Genomic DNA, 15,578 nt, shown 5'->3' with positions numbered 1-15,578 from the left:
TTGTCGAGGGCCCTGTATAAAACGTTAGGTCGTCTTTCTGACACTGCCATAGATAGAAGAGAATGCACAACGCTCGGAGACGAATGAACACCAATCTATGTAATGTTTTGGGGGACGTTCTGGTTTACTTCTTGGCATGTATCTTAATAATGGTGTAAATCGAGACGGTGAGAACGCATTTCTATCTGTGAATGTGGAAGATTTGATGCAGTACCAGGAGCCGTGGGTTCAAATCCTGTGGGTAATGTGGGTTCTATCCTAGGACATACAGATCTATTGATCACTTTGTGTGGTGAGGTAACTAGATAGTACATTAAACAGAGTTCTGAGACCGCATACCTTTGGCAAGCTGCTGATCTATGCAGCACTCAACAGCCTGGAAACATATCAAATAACAGACCGAAATACCTCTTTATATCACTCTCTTCTAATTCCTCCTTGTCCCAACGGGCTAAGTACAGATCGTTCAGTAAATAAACCATGAGGTACTCATGAAGAGATTCAAATTTGTCCCTACCTCTGGGGCACCATCCCCCAGAGTCCTCAGAATGACAAACCATAAATTACAATTTGTTAAACAGTCCCGCACGATTTCACAAGACAGACACCTCCATTAAGACAATGAAGAATCATCTTAATCTAACTCTGTCATAAGACGATACCGTTTCTTTCCCGGGCCAAAACTTACCCATGATCCAAAACTCTGGAGAGCCCTTCATAAATATACATTGCTCATTCTGTAGTGATATGTACAGGATAAAAAGACTCTTTTTACACAACCGAAATAATTATTCCACCGACGTTTCGGTAACCATCTGTCACCTTCTTCAAGGCAATTCTGACTGGTTCACAGTAATGCAGCACAGGTGTTGCTTCTTAGACACAATGAGATGCATTCCCAAACGCAAAATATTTACATATGTACAATCACAGGAGATGACATCACTATGCGGTTCCAAACATACAGAAACTATGTGAACCAGTCAGAATTGCCTTTAAGAAGGTGACAGATGGTCAACGAAACGTCGGTGGAATAAATCTCTTGGTTGTGTAAAAAGAGTCTTTTTATTCAGTGACTTACCAACCTGATGAAACTATTCACGGAGTACTCTGTAAACATATCATCGCTTATGACATCATGCCAATACCTACATAGTGGCCGGCCGTAGCGGGGTAAAAGCATTTACCAACAAACGGAAATTATCGATTAAACAAAGTTTTCATGGGGCTCCGTCCGTTTTCATTTGGTTTTCCGTTTATTTTACCAATACCAGATGGCCTATTTCCCGGTAACGCATAATAAATGGCGTAGCAATCAGCTAATGTCCAACACCGTTCGGTCGTACAGTTACAGATCAATTACTGCCGACAATAAGTACTTTTCCGGTAGTGTTAGATCAATACCATCCTTCTGTCACTAGTAATAACATTACAAGGCAAACCATATTGTCAAATACCCAGTGATCCCAATTGTGTACGAAACAAATGACGTGTCAAAATCGTCATTTTGGGGTAAATTTTATCGTTTCTTGTTTGGCACTTGGCTCCAACAAAGAATCCAAATTTGAAAGACGGAAATTTCGTAAAAAAACTCTGAATAACAAGTTGTTACTATAATACTAGTAATAACATTACAAGGCAAACCATATTGTAATATACCCAGTGATCCCAATGGTGTAAGAAACATGTAAAAATAGTCATTTTGGAGTCAATTTTGTCGTTTCTTGTTTGGCTCTTGTTTGGCCCTAACGAAGAATCCAGATTTGACGGACGACAAATTCGCAAAAACCTCTGCATACCAAGCCTTAGTATTTGACGTTGAGGTCAATACGAAATTTTAAACAAAAGTCTTTCAGTTGCAGTGTTACAATGATAGTCATTAGTTCCTTACATAACCCTAACGTTATGCTTACGTAAGTGTGAATTATAGGCGAGTGGCTTGAAGGCCAAAGGCATCTTTTCATCCTGTCTTCCCATCTAGATTGATTATTCTGAGTGACGTCCAAGGTCTAGATTTACAAAACCCCGTGACTCTAAAGAGCTACTACAGAGGAAGGAACACAGTAGGCCGCTATATAAATACTGCCTGGTCGTGGTGTCATCTTTTGCTGTGCACAAAATTGCCTTCGAATCCACGAACGTTTCACCAACTATTATGAAAGCATTGTAGTGCTTGAAGTCAGAAACGCATTCCTTCCTTTCAGCATCTAAATGATAATTTCAATTTTGACAATATTTCAATTGTTTTGATATCTAGTATTTTGCTTTTCGGTTCAATGATATTTTTGTCGTTGATGAATGCTTAACATTTTATGAATATTGTATTATCTTCATGATTAGTATTTGCTAAGTTTGAAGGAGGAGGGTTTAGTAAAAGGATTCATCCTGCTGTACATCGTTTTTTTTTTCTTTAATACTTTTCTTTACTCCTCAATATATCTTCTATTTTGTGCAAATAATTGAAATACAAACATAATGACTAAACGTCAAAAACAATTTTTGGAGGTGACTCTACACTATCGATAGTATGTTTCTTGTATTGTAGCATTATGACAGAAAACCTTACGTCCCCCTCAGACACGATAATGTTTTAGCATGAGATATCACTCCCCGTCTCGTAATGCAGAGCAAAACCAGTCCTTACAACATGCTTTCCCATTAGACCCCGTGGTTATGCACAGTAGATTGGAACATCTAGTTCAAATCTTCAGCTTCACGCTGTAGGTCCAATCCGTCATGACCATAAAATTACATGCTGAAAAGGCAGTAATGCGCGCTCCGAGAATCGTTAGGACTCATCAATTTAAGCTTAATTCTCTATATCTGCAAGTCATCATGCAATCTTTCATCATTTGGTAAAGCCCTGGTGGCATCCAGGGAGACTATAGCCATACATCATAATCAGACGACATTTCAGAATGGGTTATTGTATGTGGAAACAACTGCTAGATAGATAGATATCGATTTGTCTAGAGTTCTATACCATTTGCAAAGAGGGCTGGGACCTTAGTCGTGAACATTATTCTTATCTTCTTGTATGGCCTCGGTGGTCGGTGGGCGTCCATAGATCTTGTGCTTATCCCTCCTTGATCTAGCATTCTTACTAGACATTCGAAACGTCTGGGGAAAAATTTGAATACATTAAGATTAAGAGGTCAAAGGTATTGAGAGGATGCGTTATTAAACAAAAGCACACATTAAGTAACTCATGATTTGGTACTGTGTCATACTTCAGAAATATGGCCTGATTAAACAAATGGTCGAAAACAAATAAATCTGGTGAGATGATAAAGAACTATTGACACAGAAGGTTAGATGTACTGAGTTATATTGATCTCAAGCAAAACAAAATCAAGACACCGACGGAGTGTCCAAGGCCTTTACGAATTATCCCCTTTGTCTCAACTATTGCAATTGATATCAGCTTGAAACTGAATCTACATCGTTGCCCACATGTTTTCCCAGGCTCTGTATAATTGATTTATCTGTTCTACCTTGATATAGCCGTGGGAGAACTGGAAAGATTGACTAAACGCGAGCCGTGACATCTCAATGCCAATTTCTCCATCGGTTTCCGATTCGTCATTACCGTGGGGGGAGGGGGGCATGATTTATGGGACACTTCGGAAGGTCAACGTTTACCTCCAAGAAAAACGACCCCGACGTCCCATCCAATTTCTTGCCGCCATAATATCTGGGGAATCTTAATACCTCAGGCTTATCGGGATACACAGGCCCCCCTTTATTCATGTAGCCTGATTAAGATGGTGGATTTTCTATCTGGCTCGTGTCATACTTGTGCTCATCAATATGGCGACAATGACAGCGCTGGCACTATCTAGTCTTCCTGCCAAAACTAGCTGATATGAGAGGGAAGCATCAAGTACCAGTTATGAACTGTTAAATGCCTGTAATGGTTTAAAAGGCAAGTAGTGACTATTTCAAGTCCACATTAGAATATTGACTTCAACTGTGGTAGTGGCGACACGAAAATAAGCTGTAAGCTTGAGTATGTCGTCATCATGTCCTGTATTTAAATGTTGCAATAAAGAAATAATAAAAAAAATGGGGTAGTCTGAGAAACAGTACAATATGCAACAAGAAACTCATTTACATGTAAATTATGTTAATTTTTGAACCCTGCCACAAGTGGCAAAAAAAACGCGTATGGTCTATAGTTTTTTAACACTGCCTCTTAGAATAAAGAGTGGCTATTGGTATACATGTAAATGTTACGTATCTGACCACACCGTTCTTATGCCTAGTGCATCTCACTATCCCGGTGATTTGACTCCCATGACGCTGACCTATAACCTCTCGCGAGATTTCTTCCGTGACTTTCCTGCTAACGCCGTTGCTCATTTGACCTTTCGACATTTTTGATAATCTGGAGGTTTCAAAGAGCGACCGAAGCGTGACTGTGCAAGCAGACGGCTCGTCAAATATATATGATTTCCAATATCAAAGTAACGTTAGGAATCAAATGTTTGAATAATTACAGCTACTGAATACCGAGGCCTTTCTGCGTCCGTGAATGAAAATCAGTCTGTCTTGCTTCGTTAAAATTGACATTTTGACCCTCCATTTGAGGAGTGTACCTTTTGAAAGTGAACTGATATGTATGATGAGTAAATCAAACCTTGTTTGTCAAATACAAATCTGACATTGATACATGATGACTGGTTGGTTGGTTGGTTGGTTTGTTGGATTGTGTGTTGGTTGGTTGTTTGGTTGTTTTAGTTATTTGGTTTGCTAGTTGTTTGGTTGGTTGTTTGGTTGTTTGGTTGGTTGGTTGGTTGGTTGGTTGGTTGGTTGGTTGGTTGGTTGGTGCATGGAAGAATTTGACACTTGATATAACTGTCAATCAAAAACAAAACAGCAATCTTAAGCTTCCGTTGATTCTGAAGACAAATGGCGAAGGCGTACGTAGCTCGTAATAAGAGTTTTCTTTATTCGGCACATTCTAATGCTAGGGATGCATAATTTTTTTTTCATGTAACTAGCCCTTCCCGTATATCATCATGCACCTGGAGCAACAAGATACAATGATGATCAAGCAAAGAATTTGTCAATATCTACTTGTCAAAATATATGAGGCAGCCTTAAAATTCATATTTGATACTGCGGCAACATTGTCCCATCAGTGATTTAGTCATATTGTAATGATTTCAAGTTCAAGCACTACTATATTTTCATCTCTTATGAGTTAGAATTAAGAAAGCAAAGCTTCACATATAGGAATGCTCTGTCGCCTAAGGTCTAATGGGCTAGCATACAACAACTTTTACAGAGGTGTAAAGGAATGCCTCTCACTTTAGTTGCGCTTGACGCCCGTTAAGATCTTTGACGTCAGATACGTCGAGGCGTCATGTACGTGCCCAATGACTCGTGGAGGTCATACCGATGCAATGCATAAACCAATCACTCAGCAAGGTGTTGGGAGCTGACCACTTACCGTGCCCGTTCATGCGTGGTGGTTATATGGCCATTTATGCTAACATGTTTTTATTGGTGATAATCTGATTCCAGAAACATATAAGGGGTATCGACTTGATATAACGTCCGGTTAAGACTTTTCAACATTGTTTCTATAAATCCCAGCTTGAGAGCTTCAGGAAGAATCATTTCGCCGAGTCATCGGCGCTATCTGGTCCTGACGAATGGCACATCCTAAAGAGATAGCACAGGGTCAAGTGTCCATTCATCGTATGGATATCCCATACACGTAGCGACAAAGAGCACTATCAACCACCAACAGTTCCGTCTCCTCTGATCTCCAGAACAAACCGTTACTGATGTATGACCATGTATGGGGAAGCCGAAAAAAAAACATGGCGGCTGTCAGGCAAGACGAATGTTATTCTCTCTCCGCCACTTTACGACCTTTACCGAGTGACGACTTTCTCCTGTGCCTTGACAGTTTCTAAATGGGTTACGATTCAACCGTCGAGCGTGAAAGTTATAAAGTACATCCGTAAACAGCCCTGTGCGCACCATTAGATGGATTTATAGGTTTGCGTGTCTCACATATAGTATGGGCAGTGTAGCCTTATAACCCACACATTACAATAAGAGTGGGATCTTTCGTCTTGAATTGTCTCGGAAATAGAAATCAAACCCAATAAGTTAGAACTAACAGTTAATCTTTAGTCTAGAGTAGTCACATGGTACATTGTTCCCACTGTCCATCATTTTTATGTCACATGTACTTGTAATTAGCCTCCGGGAAAGAATTTGCAACCTTTCTTATAATCTTCGTTAAGAATGTTACGATAGTTCTGATAGCGGTTCTCAGTAACGGTGTTTGTATTTGAATCATTAATTCAGAATCTATAGAAGGATTGTTTTGAAATAACATGTATGTTGCTACGTCTTTCGCATACCGCGGTAACGTTTGATACCAATTTCAAGAGGGGTGACGCTAATTCTAATTTTGCTGATTGCTGATCTTAGATCAAAGTCATCTAGTACCATTAAATATTTTTCCAGTGAGTCTTCGGTTTTTACCTTTTTTGGGTGAAATTTCAATCTGCAAAAAAATTAAATACGCTTGAATAGATACATTTTCCGCTCTTTTCCTTAACAATGCTCATATCTTCTTTTTGTCTGAATGTAAATAAATAGAGTTCCATAAAAAAGAACAAACAGTATCATCTATTTTTACCGAATTATCGGATGTAGCAGCCAATATTTCTTACTGCTATTAGCTGGTATATGTGGCTGGCAGAGTAATGCAAGGGATGTGTGGAAAAGTCCAACTGTTCCAAACCTACAGCGCTCCGCTTCCCATCAAATTGATATCAGTCCCCAAAGAAATAACGTATCTATTTTTACTCAGCCTAGTCATATCAACTGTGCTCAACTGAGACGTCAGGAGGTAGATAGGTAGATCAGCCGATTGCGTCCGCTTTATGACGATATTGCCAAGCTGCTGGATGTAATAGTCATTCTTAAACCTTGTAGTCAATATGGTGGAATAACGCACCATCGTCCACTTAAGCTAATGATAAAGGAGGATGGAGAGATTTACTGACCATAACGCGGCATGGCATGGCCTCCGTTTTAAGGGCCAACAAAGACGCCATGTATCACACATGCTTTCGGGAATATACTGAAGCAGTTTGCGTCATACGTTTGTAGATAGAACGCTATTGGGGCATTCAGTTGAGTACATCACTTGAAGTTCATGTCCAGTTTATTGCATTTCCAGTTCAACTTGTTGTACTGTATTCGCAAACTGTGGTCTATAGTTCGTCATTGGCGTCAGAGATGATAACGGCCGCATACTAAATATGATAAATGTACATTTTGCAACAGGGATATATGGTCCAGTTGGTTAGCCATGCTATGCCAAGGCCATGTATGTGAATTGGATACAGGAATAGTTGAACGCAAAATGAGATGGCAACGGTGATCGATGTTGGCAAAACCATTCATCATTTTGCTTCATATTTTTCAAATGATGTCTCGCAACTTAGGAGGTTGGCAAGAATGCTTCACATCGATAGATGTTTTTCACCATTTTTTTTTAAATCTTATAGATACATTTTTCAAATTCAAAAGCATGCAAAACATAATAGTTCCACTAAACATATAGTTTCTTTAGTACATAACCTTATTCTATTCTTCTGCAGACGTTTCAGCTGTCGTCTTCATCAATGCAAAATGAACAGTTTGTATCGGTTAAAAGGGAACTTATAATGTCTATCTAGTGCAAATTAGATTTGACTTATTGTGACTTGCACTGACATGACAAATTCACTATGCACCGATAGAAACTGTCCATCTTGCATATTGATGAAGACGAAAGACAGGTCGTTGAGACGTCTGCAGAAGAATAGAATATGGTTGTGTACCGACGAAAACCATATTCACTTGATTTATCAACCTGATGAAACTTCTTACGGACGTGTTATTTCACAATTATTGTAATTGGTATCAAAACTTTCGCAAACCAGCTTCTAACGTATGTGTTTCCGTCTAGAGTCTAGACACACCGCAACACTGCAGGTAACAGACGGTATCTGTCAGAGATGATAATCTATGTGTTTTTTCCCTCTCCACAACTCCCCTCCGGTACAACAGCACCGTCTCGGCGAGTAGAGCGCTGCCGAGACGAGATTATTTTCCTGCTGAAAGGTTAATTGATTTTAGTCGGCTTTGACGTTGATAAATAGACGGACGTCTGTGCCTCCTCGCCCGCTGAGTTCTTAACATCGGCGCGCTGGCCACGTCTCCCGGCGGTCCAACAGACCCTGCACGGTGTGAAGCTCTTCCATGCACACAAGCCGGTCTAATGAGGGCACATCAAGCGTATCTCCTTCTGAAATTGCATCCCACCCTTTGACCCCATCAGTGATAATGGCACTTAGGAGAAGCCACCTGAGAAAGCTAAAAGCGCAGGGATGCCCGCAATTTCCACCGGCCACCGCCATTAAAACAAGAGAATGGAGAGAGATGGTAGGACCTTGCAAATTGCCGGCTGAAACCGCTCTGGGATTACCAAGAGATCCTTTCCTGTGTAGAACATTTGAAAGTCAAAACCGAAGTGCCCGAAGAGCAATTAGGAAAGGAAATTTCTTTCCACAGATTTCAATTAAATACGTTTAGGCAGACAGAATTTAGTGATGTGCGTTCTACAATCGTTTAACCCTTTGTAATTGTCGATATGATTATAATCACGTGGACGCTGCGTTGGGTAAGTGCCTCCGCCAGCACAAAAGGGTGCATCACTCCATGGCATTTCAAAATCACTCCTTGTCGTCTGATATGTGAGGAAAAGGGTATGATCAAAGGCGAATGAGGGTGCGGTTCTGAAAAGCACACAGCGAGCTATATTTTTTGTCAGTACAAGGTGAATGTAAAGTTTCCAAGGACGCTGATTCATTAGCAATATGTGTGCTATAGGCAGGTTTTGCAACATTAATTTTCATCATAGCTGAACACGCTTAGACGATAGACCTGCAACTTTAGTTTATCATCTTGATTCTATCAAAGGAAACGAGCCATCTGGACGGTCTCCTGTCATTTGTTAGCCAGGCTATTATAAGATAACTGAAAATTAATACACTGCCGTCATGTCTGAAACGTTACCTATGTAGACGTGTTACTGATATGTTTAATAAAAAAATGTGCTCTATGCAATCCTTGGCGTCATTCTAGTTAGTTTCCTGGCCGTGGTAAACTAATTAGGATGACACCACCCTGCCTATTGTCTCTAAATCAGCGATGTTGCGAAGTCGATGTTGAAAATGCTGCCTGCATGAACGGGCATATAAGCGCTTTCACACTTACGTGTACGCATGCGCGGCGACAGGAATTGTGGGTGATATGTCAAAAGTGAAGGCCCCTGGCTTGTAAACAGTTCTGACCTCGATCATTGTCTTGATTTGCATAACACTTTGCAGACGGGTTTTGTTTACGTCACATGGGACTTCACCTTTGACATATTACCCACAGTTCCTATCGCCGCGCATGCGTACGCGGACGTGTCAAAGAGCTTATCTTCCAGCAGTAGGAAGTGACGTTGAGGAAGTGACGCTAAAAGTTTGACTGACCTCAAGCTCACCATTGTATAACGACAGCTGGTTGAATGGCACACATACGCTGAACCGTGAAATAACAGCATATCGACCATATGGACAAAAAAACATCTGTCATGAGGTTTTGTCGCTTTTGATATCAAATAAAAGTTCAACATCAAAAAGTAAACAACGCACGATTTTCTAAACAATAACTATCACAAGATGCTGATTTACATGCTATACACACGGTCCGATGAATCCCCAAACCGCCCGTTTCAGATATATCACATTTCCGCCAATGGTCATTGATGCAAACGTCGTTTGCCGTGGCCGGGCAGGTATATCTACGTCACGCAGAAGTCTCCGTGATGAGTGGTAAGACCATTAGCATTGATAAGGTAATCCATTTGCAATACAAAATGCATCGCGACTCTACCCAACAACATTACGTCTTATCTCGTAACGACCACTACAATTTCCTACAGGCCGGAATGGTTATAAATGGAACGCCGTTAAGACTGTCCATGAGCATGTAGATGAGTTGCTCGCTCAATACTTGAGTCCATTCTCTGCATATGAAAGAAAATGCAGTAAAATACCTTTGTAAAATGATCCTCTGACGCTACCATCATCTTCAATAACACAGGTTTCAACTGAACAGAATATGTGTTGTTATCCTAATTACCAATTAATGAGAACTATCGTTTGAACTCAATAGCGAGGGTACATCATTTAGAGTTCCAATGCTCCAAAGGATGCAGCCACATCCAATAATCAGCGGCCGTTTTTCTGCCGGCAAATTGGTTTCATTGAACCCGTCTCATTGACTCAATAAGTCGCCGAACTCAGATGCAATTAGCTTGGTGCGGTAAGACAGCGAAGGAGGTGTGCAGTTTGTGTATTGTCATTGTCCTGGAAAACGGACGGTGCCTTCCCGGAAAATCCAGGTCACGCATGTCGGAGAAGGGTGGGGCTGTCTCCTATCCATCAGGTTGATCAAATTAGCCAGAGGTGTATACAATTAGATGTAAGTTATGCAAATAAGCAGTTCATTTTCATAATTGATGAAGAAATTCTTTAATTCAGTGTTTTTCATAATTGGATTGCATGTAGGTGGAACATGTAGGTGGAACATGAACGGATATCAAGCATGCAAATGAGCAGCTAATATCATTTGCCTAATATTTGCAAAGGCTCTAGATATTCTATGGAGTTATGATTTCGCCGAACTCTAGTTAAGGAAAAGAATTGTTATCAATCTCGTCTGCTTTGTATGCTATGCTTCATACCTTATCAGTTTTGGTTTTGTATTTTAACTTCTATCAAATAAATTCGATATGTCATTTGATTGTATCATTTCATTATATAGCTGGTCCGTTGGTTTTTAATACATTCTCGTATGTTCATAACGAGCTGGGTTTTTTTTATTATCTTATTTGCTTATGTTTGTATGTTATAAGAAACAGTAATTGTTATGATAGTGGTATATAATCTCGGTTGGGGGGAAGACCCTCGAAAAACTTGTTGACAGGTTTCTGGTCTTCCGGCATGGTAACGTTCTTTTTCCCTACTGTTGCCAAATGACTTCTGCTGACTTCTCTTAAGCCTAAATTCCCGCTGTGCTCTTCTTACTCTCCCACCAAGCGATACTGTAAATGCAGAAATGTTCGCGGTGGTATTATGTTCGCGGTTTTCGCGGCGACCGTTTCAACGCGAACTTAAAACCACCGCGAACATTTTTGTCCAATACTGTAGCAGTATTTGACATAAGCACTGTCGCGAAATTAAAACCACCACGAACACTCCATTTTCCCCTCAGCACGAAATAAAAACCAAACTTAAATGCATTTACAATATGTGTAGCTGACGTACTTTAATGCCCAATATCCCTGCGGTGTGTGATACTAATCTCCTAATCCGGACTAAAGTTTCATTCGCTCGTGGTCTATTTTTAGACCGACCTCGTGATATCAAGAGATCTCGGAGGTGCGAACGACGTCCGCTTAAGCGGGATGTGTCAATATGGGAAGGAAATGAAAGTTAAGCATCACTATAGATGGAACGTTCAGTTTAAAGTGTCGCAAAGGACCTTTCGTCTGCGCTAAGTAGGATTAGGTGCGCCTCCCGCGGATAAGCAGGGATTGGACAGGGACAGGCGATTGATGAAAGGAATAACGTGTAGCTGTTCGCACCGTCTCTCAGGGCTCTGCGGCAAGGGCCTTTAATGAGGAAACAAAACTTTGAAGGTTTTACTACGAGGCCCAATGGTGTTATCACTGTCCCAAGACTTCTTTTTCCTTTTCTGGTTGGGCTTCCATTGTTGAATAGAATGATGATTAAATGCTTACCCTTCGCCCCGGGTTGTAGCAATCCACCAATTGTCTTTTTTTTTTCCGCCTGACAATTTCACCCTTTGTGTACCAACTAAGGTCCAAGGGCCCTGTCACACGTATATACAAGCCCGCATTAGTTGCGTATTAAAATGTTTTGGTCAAGATTTAGTTTTCAGCCCAAGAAGTCATTTCCTTGGTTCGATAACTAGGCTGCACAACGGTGGGCCAACGCAGAAAACAACTTCTACCCCGGAAACTTTCCTTAAACCTAAGAAATGTTAATGCGCAACTCATGCGCACTTGGATATACGCAAAAATGTGACAGGGGCGTAAGACACGTCATTTGTACGTCCGTCTGAGACACTTTATTTGTACGTCCGTCTAAGACACGTTATTTGTACGTCCGTCTAAGACACGTTATTTGTACGTACGTCTAAGACGTGTTATTTGTATGCCCGTCTTCACGTTTCCACATCAGTATCGACTTCAAGGTTTCTTCTAATTACTAAGAACACGAGAGTAGCAAATATCGACCAGGATAAAAGAAGACAGATTCTGTCTACATCAGCCAATCATTAGAGACAGACGGGCGTTCCAACAGTGTTATTTCCCTGCGTTGAGACGTAAACTACAACATACAGAGAGCTATGGTACAAGACATTGGAGATTGATTTCCATAGACCTAGCTCGCTGCACGCACTCTAGACATGGTCTCAAAACTCAATTATTGAATCCCACGAAACGACACGAAGTCTATTTGTTGCCCAGGTAGGTTTAATATATCCATCCACAGTGCCTTCACGTATGCCGACCCTGATTCGAAGCAGTGGCCATGGACTCTCTCAAAAGCATCAAAACAACACCCAACTATATAATCTGCACTAAATCAAACGCAATTATGAATAGCTTGTTTAATACATTGAACCAAACGTTCACTCTGAATAGCACATAAACACTCTATAGTCTCAGGCAGTAAGCATTATTTCTTGAAAATATTAACACGTACGTACATAAAACAATCAATCGACGAATAGCCTAGAAAAGACATCGAGAAGCTTTTGCTCAAGTGTGAAAGAAGAAAACTAGAAACAAGTATCACTTGTATAACTTTTATTTGTGCCCGTAGGCTAATTGCAAGGGTACAAACATTAGAAAGGGTAACAATGGTAACAAGTGTCTATTCTATGCATCTAACTAATATTTCTACATACAACATTACCGGGGGGGTTGACTTCTTCTTTGGAGGCAGTGGCTGATGAAAAGTCCCACGTTTTTAATGGTTAGTGGGTTTTGTGATTTCAGTAGAAATGTCGTTTTTTTTAGGTCTTCTAGATGGTGAAAGCTCGGGCATAGATAATTTATAAGGACAATCTTTCTTAAACGAGTTTAAACTGTAATTTCCAACACAAAAAATTGGACTTACCCAAATTTTCGACCGTACGACATCGGTCTTTGTCAAGGAATGATCCATCCACCGCTGGGGTGACGTCACGTTATGCAGATAGCACGGAGTCACGTGTGCTATCTGCATAACGTGACGTCACCCCAGCGGTGGATGGATCATTCCTTGACAAAGACCGATGTCGTACGGTCGAAAATTTGGGTAAGTCCAATTTTTTGTGTTGGAAATTACAGTTTAAACTCGTTTAAGAATGATTTCTACCAACACAGATGAACTTTCAAGCTAAAATTATAAGGACAACATTTAAGTTCTACAATGTACCTAAACTATATCTGATACAGAGCTTGTGAGTTATGTGGTAACACCGGCTTCACAGATCTACAGATACAAACACAGAGCTTTCTTGATAAAGTGCAATCAGGCAATAATAACAGTAACAACAGCGCGGCTTTCTGCCCGAATAGAGCAGAAGTTGCACGGTAAAACTCTACCACTTTAAGACTCCCCCGGGTGTAAAGACGCTCCATTCACCTGAGTCAGTAGTCTCGAGGAGTGTTCTGAGGTGTGAATCAATCAGGAGATCTGCTTCTCAAGCAGTACGTGCTCCGTCTCAGGAGACACCTACACGGGAGAGAACTACAGATAAGATAAGAAGTTTTCCATAGTCATGGGAAATAGCCTTGATGATTCAACACTATAATCCTACTAATATCACGCTTCCTGGTTTTTAGGTTGAGGGAAACCGTAGAGCATTTGGAGATGAATTTAGATGGAACGATGAACGTTGGGTAATAGGACTGGGTACCGGTACCGTGTATTGGTACAAAACCGGTTTTTTTTACACATTAGTGTGTACCGAGAATAATCATATCATTCTAATATACAATTTGAACATAATTTGAAGGACTCACAGAGACCTTTACTTGTGTCTCGCTCTCCAAAATATGATGTGCTGCGACACTACTATAATCAGGTACAGGTACAGGTCCGGAACTGGACCTATACCTGACCCTCTGGACCTGGACCTGGACCGGACCTGAATTTTCTGTACCGGTACCCACCCCTATTGGGTAACATGACCAAAATCAACATTCTGTTTTTGCAACCCAATTCTTAGCTTGATGTGAAAGTCAACGTCACAACAAAATTGAATTGAATGAGTTAAAGATAGACACATCCTGTACCCTCTTGGTGTAACTTTCTGCACAACTGAATCTTATCCGACATATCAGTCACCCCCCTCCCCACAGACCTTTGCATCGTTACGGACCTGGCCAAGATTTGAGTTAGAAAAACAGATATTCTACACATAAAGTGAAAAGGCTGCTCGCCATTAAGTAGTCTTAAGTTTAAATTTACAATTTACATAATCATTCATGACCGCATTAAAGAGGATATGGACATAGCTACATGTATTTCAAGTTCACATATCTCCTTTGGCTAAACTGACATCTTATACAAATGTATCTATATGATCCATATGAGACATCTCATGTTTTGTCATTTTCCCTCACTCTCTATGGCCATCGTAATATTTCCTCAGGCCACAAGACAGCAATCCAGACCTGCTATCTAATACATGGTAATCATGTAAGATAGAGGCTGTCAAAAGTCACCTACCTGAATTTTAGTCCATGTAAAACTTACATTGGCAGGGGTGTCTGACCTCAAAGGTTTCAATTTAGAGCATAATTTCAACTTTTTAATCGGCAGAAACCGTACGTATTCAGCCATGTTTCCAAGAATTGACCTCTGACCCCTCTTCATAACCTGATAATCACACCGCAACACCAAACTTCTACAGCCCACAGACACCACAAACATGGATGAAAGTCTGATTTTTCAACACAATAGCAAGGTAAAAACCCTTACCTGTAACATCCAGCTCAAAAAATACCAACAGATCTAAAAGCAAAGCCCTTTTAAACTTACGTTTACCAATGGTACCAAACCTGTCTATGGGCTAAAAGTCGGTTTTCTGCGCCTGCGCGGATTACTGGAGTGTGGCCCTCACTGAGTGTCCTGACCTAGAAAATTCTTCTTGCCTCATTAGACTAACTCCCCATCCCCGCTCACTCACCCATGGTAGCCCCTACTGCGGGTGCTTGCCGTCCCCTGTCACCACAGACGTCTTGTGATGTATGTCTTTACGGGCTATCTCCAATTAACCCTGACAGAGCCTGTCAGAGACGCTGGGAGAAGAAAGATGGCGGTGGACCCCTGCATGGACCCGGGGGCAACCCCACGGAGAAGCTGATTACTTCGAACAGCGTGTTCATTAAAAGTCCTGATTAAATACACCATAAAACCTTCCTCAGC

At 40.9% G+C, this 15,578-nt stretch overlaps 1 protein-coding gene across 2 annotated transcripts in view; it reads left to right on the top strand.

Annotated features, from left to right (window-relative positions):
* The window catches only part of LOC136444892 (glutamate receptor ionotropic, NMDA 3A-like), a 51,319-nt gene that overhangs the window by 19,376 nt on the left and 16,365 nt on the right, over positions 1-15,578 (top strand). The gene's annotated exons all lie outside the window — the stretch shown is intronic.

This window comes from Branchiostoma lanceolatum, chromosome 11, assembly GCF_035083965.1.
Source record: "Branchiostoma lanceolatum isolate klBraLanc5 chromosome 11, klBraLanc5.hap2, whole genome shotgun sequence".
NCBI classification, from domain to species: domain Eukaryota; kingdom Metazoa; phylum Chordata; class Leptocardii; order Amphioxiformes; family Branchiostomatidae; genus Branchiostoma; species Branchiostoma lanceolatum.
This window is presented reverse-complemented; position numbering and strand designations above follow the sequence as displayed.